We start from the raw sequence: 9,462 nt of genomic DNA on the forward strand, positions 1-9,462 counted from the left end.
CAGCACGTCCCTGCCCTGCCCCCAGCTTCAAAGGGGCAGCCAACAAATGGGACACCTTAACAGTGTGTATATCCTGCTGGCCTCCAGACAGCCTTCTCCCCCGGGGTACCTGAAGGCACCTCCAATTCAGTATGGCTTCCCTCCAAACTGGTGTGCCCCTCTGTCCTTGTCTCAGCAAAAGGCCCCCCAAGCCAGAAGCCTGTAGTCATCCAGGAGCCCCTCAAAAGTCAAAAGGCCTCATCGCCTGGATGCTTTCAGCTGCTCCCTTCCATCCTCACCAACATGGCTCCAGCCTTCCCCCTGGCTCAGGCACCAGCACTGCCACCTAACTGACACTACCAACCACCCACTCCATGGTGGGCAGCTGGGGGGACGATGGGCCTTTTCATGAGGCCAGAGACACAGGAAGAGGATGGAGAGAGGGAGGGAGAGGGAGGGGAGGGGAGACTGTGACTGGAGGTGGGACTGTGGTGCTATGGCCAGAGAGGAAGATACCCTAATCCCAGTGCTGCTCCTGGGGCAAGGGAGGGAAGGAAAGGATACAGTCCCACCCGTGGGAGCCTCCTGTCCGCTCTTTCCCGAAGGAACTGGGGCTGCTGGCCAACACCAGCATAGCCAGGAATGTGGGATTCCCGGCTGCAAAGACTTAACCTGGGGAAGGCCTCAAAGGTCACATGGTGGGTGGCGAGGACAGGTGGGTGGGACCCCGGCAAAAGGAGAAGGCTGGGCTGCTCTGGAGGAGAAAGGGTTGTCAGAGGATCAGGCCCTGGCAGGGAGCCCATTTTTTTTCTTTTTTTTTTTTTGAGAAGGAGTCTCGCTCTGTCACCCAGCTGGAGTGCAGTGGTGCGAACTCGGCTCACTGCAAGCTCCACCTCCCAGGTTCACGCCATTCTCCTGCCTCAGCCTCCTGAGTAGCTGGGACTACAGGCGCCCGCCACCACGCCTGGCTAAGTTTTTGTATTTTAGTAGAGACGGGTTTTCACCGTGATAGCCAGGATGGTCTCGATACTCTGACCTCGTGATCCGCCCGCCTCGGCCTCCCAAAGTGCTGGGATCACAGGCGTGAGCCACCGTGCCCGGCCTGGGGAGCCCTTTTGAATAGATGCCAAATATATCATCTAGCCCTAAGCATAAGACAGAATCCTGGGGCCCCACCGACCCTGACCTTAGCCCTGACCCTTCTCCAGCCAGCTCATTGAAGCCTGGTGACTCTGTCTCCAAAATGCCCACCCTCTCTCATCTCCAGCATCTCTTGCCTGGATCCCAGTGCCAGCCTGCCTAGTGCCATCTCCTCATGGCTACAGAATGACCCATTTAACACCCACGGTGCATCCATTCAGCCAACTTGGGCAGGAGATGGCCCCTGCATCCAGGACTACCAGTCTGGATTGGAGCTTGACTCAGAAACAGAAAATGGCAGTGGCACTAGGAAGTGGTCTAGAGTGGATTCAAGGGGCTGAAGGCCAAGCGTCTCCATGTACCACCCCCCCCAGCCTCCTCAAGTCCTCAGCCTGCACGCAACCCTCTCCCCTCCAGCCATGTCCCCTCCTAAGTCCCCTCCCTCTGATTGGAGCACGTGCCTCCCACCATGGATGCTCCTTCCCCTCTCACCTCCCCAGGCCCCTTTCTGGCCCCTCCTGGGGCTTCTCTAACTCTCATCCACCTCTGCCCCTCTGGGTGCCTTGAGCACAGAGCCTGGAGCCGACCTGTCTGCGCTTCCAGCACCGGGTGCCCAGCAAATGTCCCAGCAAATTAAGGAATTAAGGCAGAGCAGGTCTGAGATAAGGACAGTGTCTGGGTGAAGGTCAGGTTCTGCCTGTCCAAGCATGAGTCTTCCATGGCAACAACCTCCCCTTCCTTCCCCCCATGGAGAATAGCCCCCTCCCCTGCTCGTTTTGGCCTCTCTGCACCCGCCCTGCATTGCAAGTCTGCCTCCCCCACACCAGCGGGTAATCTTGTGTAGTTTTTACTCTGGTGCCCATGAATAGAAGAGTTAGAGAAGAGCTGACGGAGAGCCCTTCCCAGGGCCTTGCAACCACACCCCCGCATCGATGCCTGAGCAGCTCTGCACTCCACTTCACTCCCCCGCGCCCAGCCTCTCCCCATCCCTGTCCTAATCAGGCCTGGAGGCCAGCCCCTCCAGTGAGGGGCAGCCCCAGGTCCTACTGGGGTCAGGCCAGCTGTGCCACATACTCTGGTCAGTGTCCAGACCTTCCAGCTGGAGGCTCAGGCTGGCTCTAGCTGTGGTGGGCACAGGGAATGCAGACCCCTGCCCTGTACAGCTCATTCAACCCTGCCTCAGCCCTGACATTTTGTCTCCCCTTTTTGTGGTGCCTTCCAGACTCCTTCCCACAGCCAGAGTCCCCAGATTAGCCACCAAGGCCTTTCAGTCCTTTGTCCTGAAAGCCTTTAGAATCTCGCCCTGTTCCCCATCTCTCGGTGCCTGTTAGCCTGGTGGCTGACAGCTGCCAGGGCCACCCCACTGGCACCCCACCTCCAGTGTCTGCTCCACACAAGCTGCAGCCACAGGATGCTTTCCGTGACAGTTCTGTACGCCTCGTTTCCCAGCTGTAAAGTCCAGATTCTTCACTGGGGTATTCAAGGCCCCTCTCGTCTGGCCCCTGCCAACCTCTCTTGGAGCCTGGGCTACCCAGAGCTCTGCAGGTTCCCCAAACATACCAGGCTCTCTCCTGCCTCCAGGCCATGCACATGCCCTGCCCACCACCCAGGGTGCTTTCTCCCCATGTGGTGGACTCTAGTGTTGCCTGTTTTGTGAAACACCCTCTGATCCCTTTCCCCAAGCCCAGGAACCAGGCGCTTCTTCCTCTGTGAGCCCATGCTACCCTACGGTTCCTGACTATACAAGTTAATGTCCCCCTCTGCATGCAGGTCTGTCCCCCTCTCTTGGGTTGGGTTCCACAAAAGCAGATCCTGAGACAGTGATCTAGTTATAGGTCATTTATCGAGGGGGCTCCTGGGAGAGACACATAAGGGAGGTAGGAAAACAGGAGAGGATGGAAATAGAGCAAGAATGGATCCCAAGTAGAGTCTAGAGGGCCCTGACCAAGGGGGCTGTGCAACATAAACTAACACTGGGCTGTCCACCAGGAGACAAGGAGGCTGCCTTTTATGTCCCCCTGGATATTTGTCCGTTTTCACGCTGCTGATAAAGACATATTCTAGACTGGGCAATTTACAAAAGAAAGAGGTTTATTGGACTTACAGTTACATGGCTGGGGAGGCCTCACAATCATGGTGGAAGGTGAAAGGCATGTCTCACATGGTGGCAGACAAGAAAAGAGAGCTTGTGCAGGGAAACTCCCCTTTTTAAAACCATCAGATCTTGTGAGACTGATTCACTATCATGAGAACAGCGCAGGAAAGACCTGCCCGCATAATTCAATCACCTCCCACCAGGGTCCTCCCGAGACACATGGGAATTGTAAGAGTTACGATTCAAGATGAGATTTGGGTAGGGACACAGCCAAACCATATCACCCTATCAGCCAGTCACTCCTCAGCGAAGGGCAATTCGCAGAAGGGGCAGCTGGGAGCATTCCCGTCATCACACCTGCAGCCAGGGGATTCGTGGGTACACTGACCAGGGAAAGGGAGTCTGGGTGGGGTACCCACAGCACCCCTGTTGAGTGTGACCTCTGCCAGATTTCTTGATGAGTGAGAGGAACATGGATTCCTGGCCCATCCAAGCACTGACATTTTCCAAACCCAGAGCTGCATGTGTTGCCTTGCAAGAAGGTCCTGCCCATGAGCTGAGGGGGCATAGTTGCTACTGCAGTGACTAAAAAGGAGCCCCAGATATCCAACCCCCAAGAAAGGACTCTGTGCAGAGCCCTGCCACACTCACTGGGCATCTTTTATGTGCACGACTGTGCACATGGGAGCCTTGGCCAAAGTTCTCATCTATTCCTCATAATAATAATCATTTTATTACAGGAAAGCAGAGGCTCAGAGGGGTGAAGTGACTCCAAGGAGGTCATGCAACTTGTGAGTGGAAGAGCTGGGATTCAAACCCGAGTCTAACTGACTCCTTGCCTGATTTCTTCCCCCCAGTGTGTGAACCACCTTGGAGCAAAGCCCTTCTTGCCCACCATAAGAAAATTGGCAAGTCCTAGCTGGGTGCAGTGGCTCACACCTGTAATCCCAGCACTTTGGGAGGCCGAGGCAGGTAGATCACTTGAGGTCAAGAGTTCAAGACCAGCCTGGCCAACATGGTAAAACCTCATCTCTACTGAAAACACAAAAATTAGCTGGGTGTGGTGGCTCATTCGTGTAGTCCTAGCTACTCCAGAGGCTGAGGCACAAGAATGGCTTGAAACTGGGAGGCGGTGGTTGCAGTGAGCCAAGATCACGCCACTGCACTCCAGCCTGGGCAACAGAGTGTGAGTCAGTCTCAACACACACAAAAAAAAAGAAAGAAGGAAGGAAGGAAGGAAGGAAGGGAGGGAGGGAGGGAGGGAGGGAGGGTAGGGAGGAAGGAGCAAGTCCAGGGTGATCTCTCTGCCCCACAACAGGTCTCAGCTAAACTCAGGGTCCTCAAGGACCATATCTGGCATTTGCAATAGTTGGGAGACCTGTGCATGTATTTTGTATATAATTTGCATAATGTTGCATCTGGTTTGCATATGTCCATGCTGAGAGTCCATCAGCATTGCACAATTTCTAAGTTGTTCCTAAGCTACTCTCACTCAATGGAAGTCTGTCCAGGCTTTACAGAGCCCAGTTTCCACAATTTCTGGACTCTTCCAGGACCTCACCTTCAGGCTGCACATCTATCCCCCGCCAGGATCCTAGAAAAGCCCTGCTTCTGCCCAGCTGGATGGGGTCAGTGCAAACTCCTGCCCCAGAAACTCATTTGCATTTGGTATAACCTGTTTTGATGGTGCAGGTATAATCAAAATGCTGATGGTGATGATGTGCAGAAAAAAGTGAGCCTGGGCAAAGAGCCTTGCTGCACAGAACTTCCAGAGGTGGCTCTGTGTGCAGGGAGGCCTAGCTGTGCACTCTCAAAAAAGAAAAAAAAGAGGGTAGGGGAGATGGGCACTGACAAAGGGCTGTACCTTAGGGCTGGTACCTTCAAGGGCTGTGGTCCCTGTGCAGGAGGGGTCCATCTGCAGCAGGAAGGGCTTGTGCCAGAAAGCCAGCAGCTTCAGTGCTTTCTATTTCTGTGTTTTTTAGGGGAACTTCATCCCACACAACTTTGTGTGGTTTTTAATAATCTTCTGTGCTGGGCCCTCAATAAGAAAAGGAAAGGCCGGATGTAGTGGCTCATGCCTGTAATCCCAGCACTTTAGGAGGCCGAGGTGGGCGGATCATTTGAGACCAGCCTGGCCAACATGGTGAAACCCTGTCTCTACTGGAAAAAAAAAAAAAAAAATACAAAAAATTAGCTGGGTGTGGTGGCGTGTGCCTATAATCCCAGTTGCTTGGGAGGCTGAGGCAGAATAATCTCTTGAACCCGAGAGGCGGAGGTTGCAGTGAGCAGAGATCATGCCACTGCACTCCAGCCTGGGTAACAGAGTGAGACTCCATCTCAAAAAAAAAAAAAAAAAAAGAAAAGAAAAGAAAAGAAAAGAAAACAGAAAAGGCAGGATGCATGGGGTTCTCCCCTGTAATCCCAACACTTTGGGCAGGAGAATCACTTGAGGACAGGAGTTTGAGACTAGCCTAGGCAGCACAGTGAGACCCCATCTGTACAAAAGGAAAAACTGTGTGTGTTCATGCACATGCGTGATAGTGGTATGGGGGATGGGTTGGGTGTGTCTGGATGTGGTTGTGCATGTCCCTGTGAATAGAAACTGCACTCCCACTCCTGTGTGTGGCCCGTTTCCATTCAGGTGTAGAAACTCCAGTCTGAATCAGAGGAACGTGACTGCCTCCTTTCCTCCTCTGCTTCTGGCCTCCCTAGGTTTCCTGTCTGGCAGATGCAAAGTCGCCTCATCGTCTACTGGGGGGACCCCAGCTCTGGCCTGATCCAGCCAAGACCCTGAGCATCTCCCTGTACTGAGGTCCTCCACCTCCACTAGAATGGGGCCCAATCCTGGCTCCCAAAACTGTTGCAGTGAAAGAGGGAGCATGGGGTTTGATGTCAGCCACTTGGAAAAGGGGGAAGTGGGGTCCAGCTGTCCTTTCAGCCCCTGTGACATGGAGATTCCCAAGCTCAAACAGAGTCCAGCCTCTTCCCTGTGAGTTTTGGGTTCTACAGCTGGGGCTGGGGAAGGGAATGAGAGGAAGGGGTGGGACCCCTTGGAAAAAGATCACAGCCTCTGGGGTGGGGGAGTTTCCTCCCAGAGCCAGTCTGGGTAATGCTGCCAGGCAGTCAGCACCCAGCCTAGGATGAGGAGCTGGCTCTGTTCATGTTCCCCTCAGATGTTTCTCACTTCCTAAAAAGCGCAAAGTCAGTGGTTACAAGATCAAGAGCGTGTTGTGGATATGGTGTGTCTTGCCCTCAGCAAAATGGTTCTTAACATCTCTCTTAGAGGTTGGAGAATATAATAAAACATTCGGTGGTTTTATAGGGAGAGCGAGAGGCTGTCTTAGGCACCATTTGGTTGCTGTAAGACTATACTTCCAGGGATCATTTCTACAGTTCCTTACTAGAGAAGTTTCTCTCTGTAGGGTGCATTTGGTTGCTGGGATCAGAAACCCATTCAAGCTAGCTCCAGTGGTGGACTACTGGGAAGCAGATAGGGAAGACACAGCTTGTCCACAGATGTTTACTCACCACACAGCCCCATGACTCTGCCCCACTCTCCCCTGACCACCCTCTTTCTCCATTTCCCATGATTCCCCCAGAGCTCTCGTGGTCTCTCCTATCATTACCAGCCAAGTGTCCCTGTAGTGGACTGAACTGGGCCCCTCCCAAAATTCATGAACATTTGGAACCTCAGAACGTGACCTTATTTGGAAATAGGTCTCTGCAGATGTACTTATTTAAGATGAGGTTATGTTGGGCCCTATATCCAATGACTGGTGTCCTTATAAGAAGAGGAGGCTGGGCTGGGTGCAGTGGCTCCCAGCACTTTGGGAGACTGAGGTGAGAGCATCACTTGAGCTCAGGAGTTTGTGACCAGCCTGGGTAACAAAGTGAGATCCCATCTCTACAGAAAATTTAAAAAGGAGCTGTGTATGGTGGTGCACAACTGTGGTCCCAGCTACGGAGGAGGCGGGGGCAGGAGGATCACTTGAGCTCAGGAGGTCAAGGTTGCATTCCAACCTGGGTAATGGAGCTAGACCTTGCATTTATTTATTTATTTATTTATTTATTTATTTATTTATTTATGGAGATGGAGTTTCACTCTTGTCACCCAGGCTGGAGTGCAATGGCATGATCTTGGCTCATTGCAACCTCCGCCTCCAGGGTTCAAGCAATTCTCTTGCCTTAGTCTCCCAGGTAGCTGGGATTACAGGCACCTGCCACCACGGCTGGCTAATTTTTATATTTTTAGTAGAGATGGCGTTTCACCATATTGGCCAGGCTGGTCTCAAACTCCTGACCTCAGGTGATCCACCCACCTCGGCCTCCCAAAGTGCTGGGATTACAGGCGTGAGCCATCGCGCCCAGCCCTGTCTCAAATTTAAAAACAAAACCAAAAAGGCCAGGCACGGTGGCTCATGCCTGTAACCCCAGCACTTTGGGAGGCTGAGGCAGGCGGATCACAAGGTCAGGAGATCGAGACCATCCTGGCTAACACGGTGAAACCCTGTCTCTACTAAAAACAAAAAAATTAGCCAGGCGTGGTGGTGGGCATCTGTAGTTCCAGCTACTCGGGAAGCTGAGGCAGGAGAATGGCGTGAACCCGGGAGGCGGAGATTGCAGTGAACTGAGATCACACCACTGCACTCTAGCCTGGGCAACCAAGCGAGACTCCGTCTCAAAACAACAACAACAAAAAACAAAAACAAGAGGAAAGGACACAGACCAAACAAGAGGAAAGGACACAGAGAAAAAAGGTCACGTGAACAGGGATATGTGGAGGCGAAAGCAGAGGTAGGAGTGATGCTGCTACAAAGAATCCTTGACCAAAGAATGCCAGAGATTGCCAGGAACCACCAGTGGCTGGAAGAGGCAAAGAAGGCTTCTCCCCAGGGCCACTGGAGCAGGCATGACCCTGCTGGCCCCTGGATTTTAGAGTTAGCCTCCAGAATTGTGGGAGAATACATTTCTGTGTGTTAAGCCACTGAGCCTGTGGCTGTTACCACAGCCCTGAGAAACTCACACAACCTACACCTGGAAACTGGATTCCTTCAGCTTCTGTGTTCTGATTCCAAAGCCTGGAAGAAAGCAGAATGGGCCTAGCTGGGGTCAGGTGTCTGCCCCACAGAACCCACAAGCCACTAAAGCTGAGGGCAGGGAATAGATGTGGGTTTCAGAGCTGCCCCTTCCAGTATCCTTCATAACCATCGCCCTGTCCAAAGGGTACTAATTCATATCTCAAGGTCAATTTGGAGGGAGGTCTCTCCAGGCAAGCCCCAGAGTTCCGTGCATTCTGTACACCTATCAGGTCTTGGGGCAAAAACACAGAAGGCTGTAGCCACCGGTGTGGATGAGACAAGTCCAGGAAAGTACCACTCTGATGACAGAATCAGGATTCAAGGGTTCTGTGCAGGTTAGAGAGTTAGCAAGGTGATATTGAATGAGGACGACGATAAAACCCACCTCTTGGGTTCCAAGAGTCAACTTCACAAGCAAAATGTGGACGACGCCTGGCTTCACGGCGGCAGTGACTCGTGAGAAAGACCTGAAGATTTTCTTTGACCAGCCGGCTTCGAGCTTCAGTTGCACAAAAAGCACAGCACTTTTGGCTCGGCTGGGGCGGTGATGGGCCTTTCGGGCTCGGTGCAGCCCATACCTAAGACAGACAGGAAACACAAGCCTCTCCAGAGAACTAGAGGTGCAACAGGGCCACCAGGCTAGGTGGCAGAGGTTGCGGGGTAAGGGGGAGGTAGGACGCCTGGGGAGAGGTCAGCGGAGTTATCAAACTAAGGGTCCCGGGCACACCCAGATAATGATGGTACCAGGAGGCAGAGCGAGCAAACGGGGATGATCTGGGGTCTATTCCAAAGAGGTGCTGGGGGAGGTGGTGCTGGTGTGCCCCCAAACACGGCCATCTCGGCTCCAGAGCCCTGGAGAGCAGTTCCCGGGTTCACATGGACTCTGAAGACACCCGTATCCTGCGGGTGGGCGGCTCCTGGAGAGCCCACGCCTAGGCTGGCCTCAGGGGTCCGCTTCTTTGCTTCGGCCCTGGGCCCGCAGGCGACAGAGTGGCTGGTGTGCTCTGGGGCCTCCCAGGGCGCGGCGGCCTGCGCCCCTTCCACACGGGGCTGCTCCCTTCGGAACCTCCTGTTCGCAGGCGGCCCCTCGGCTGTCCGCTCGGAGCTGGGGCGGGGGGCTGGCGGCTGCGAAGGGGGCTGGCGGCGGCGAGCGGCGCGGCCCCAAGTTTA

The 9,462-nt window shown here is 53.8% G+C and overlaps 1 pseudogene; it reads left to right on the forward strand.

Annotated features, from left to right (window-relative positions):
* The first annotated feature begins 6,576 nt into the window (after positions 1–6,576).
* LOC112429305 (small nucleolar RNA U3) lies at positions 6,577–6,678 on the forward strand (annotated as a pseudogene).
* The last annotated feature ends 2,784 nt before the right edge of the window (positions 6,679–9,462 follow it).

Source organism: Macaca nemestrina, chromosome 15 (genome assembly GCF_043159975.1).
Source record: "Macaca nemestrina isolate mMacNem1 chromosome 15, mMacNem.hap1, whole genome shotgun sequence".
Lineage (NCBI taxonomy): Eukaryota > Metazoa > Chordata > Mammalia > Primates > Cercopithecidae > Macaca > Macaca nemestrina.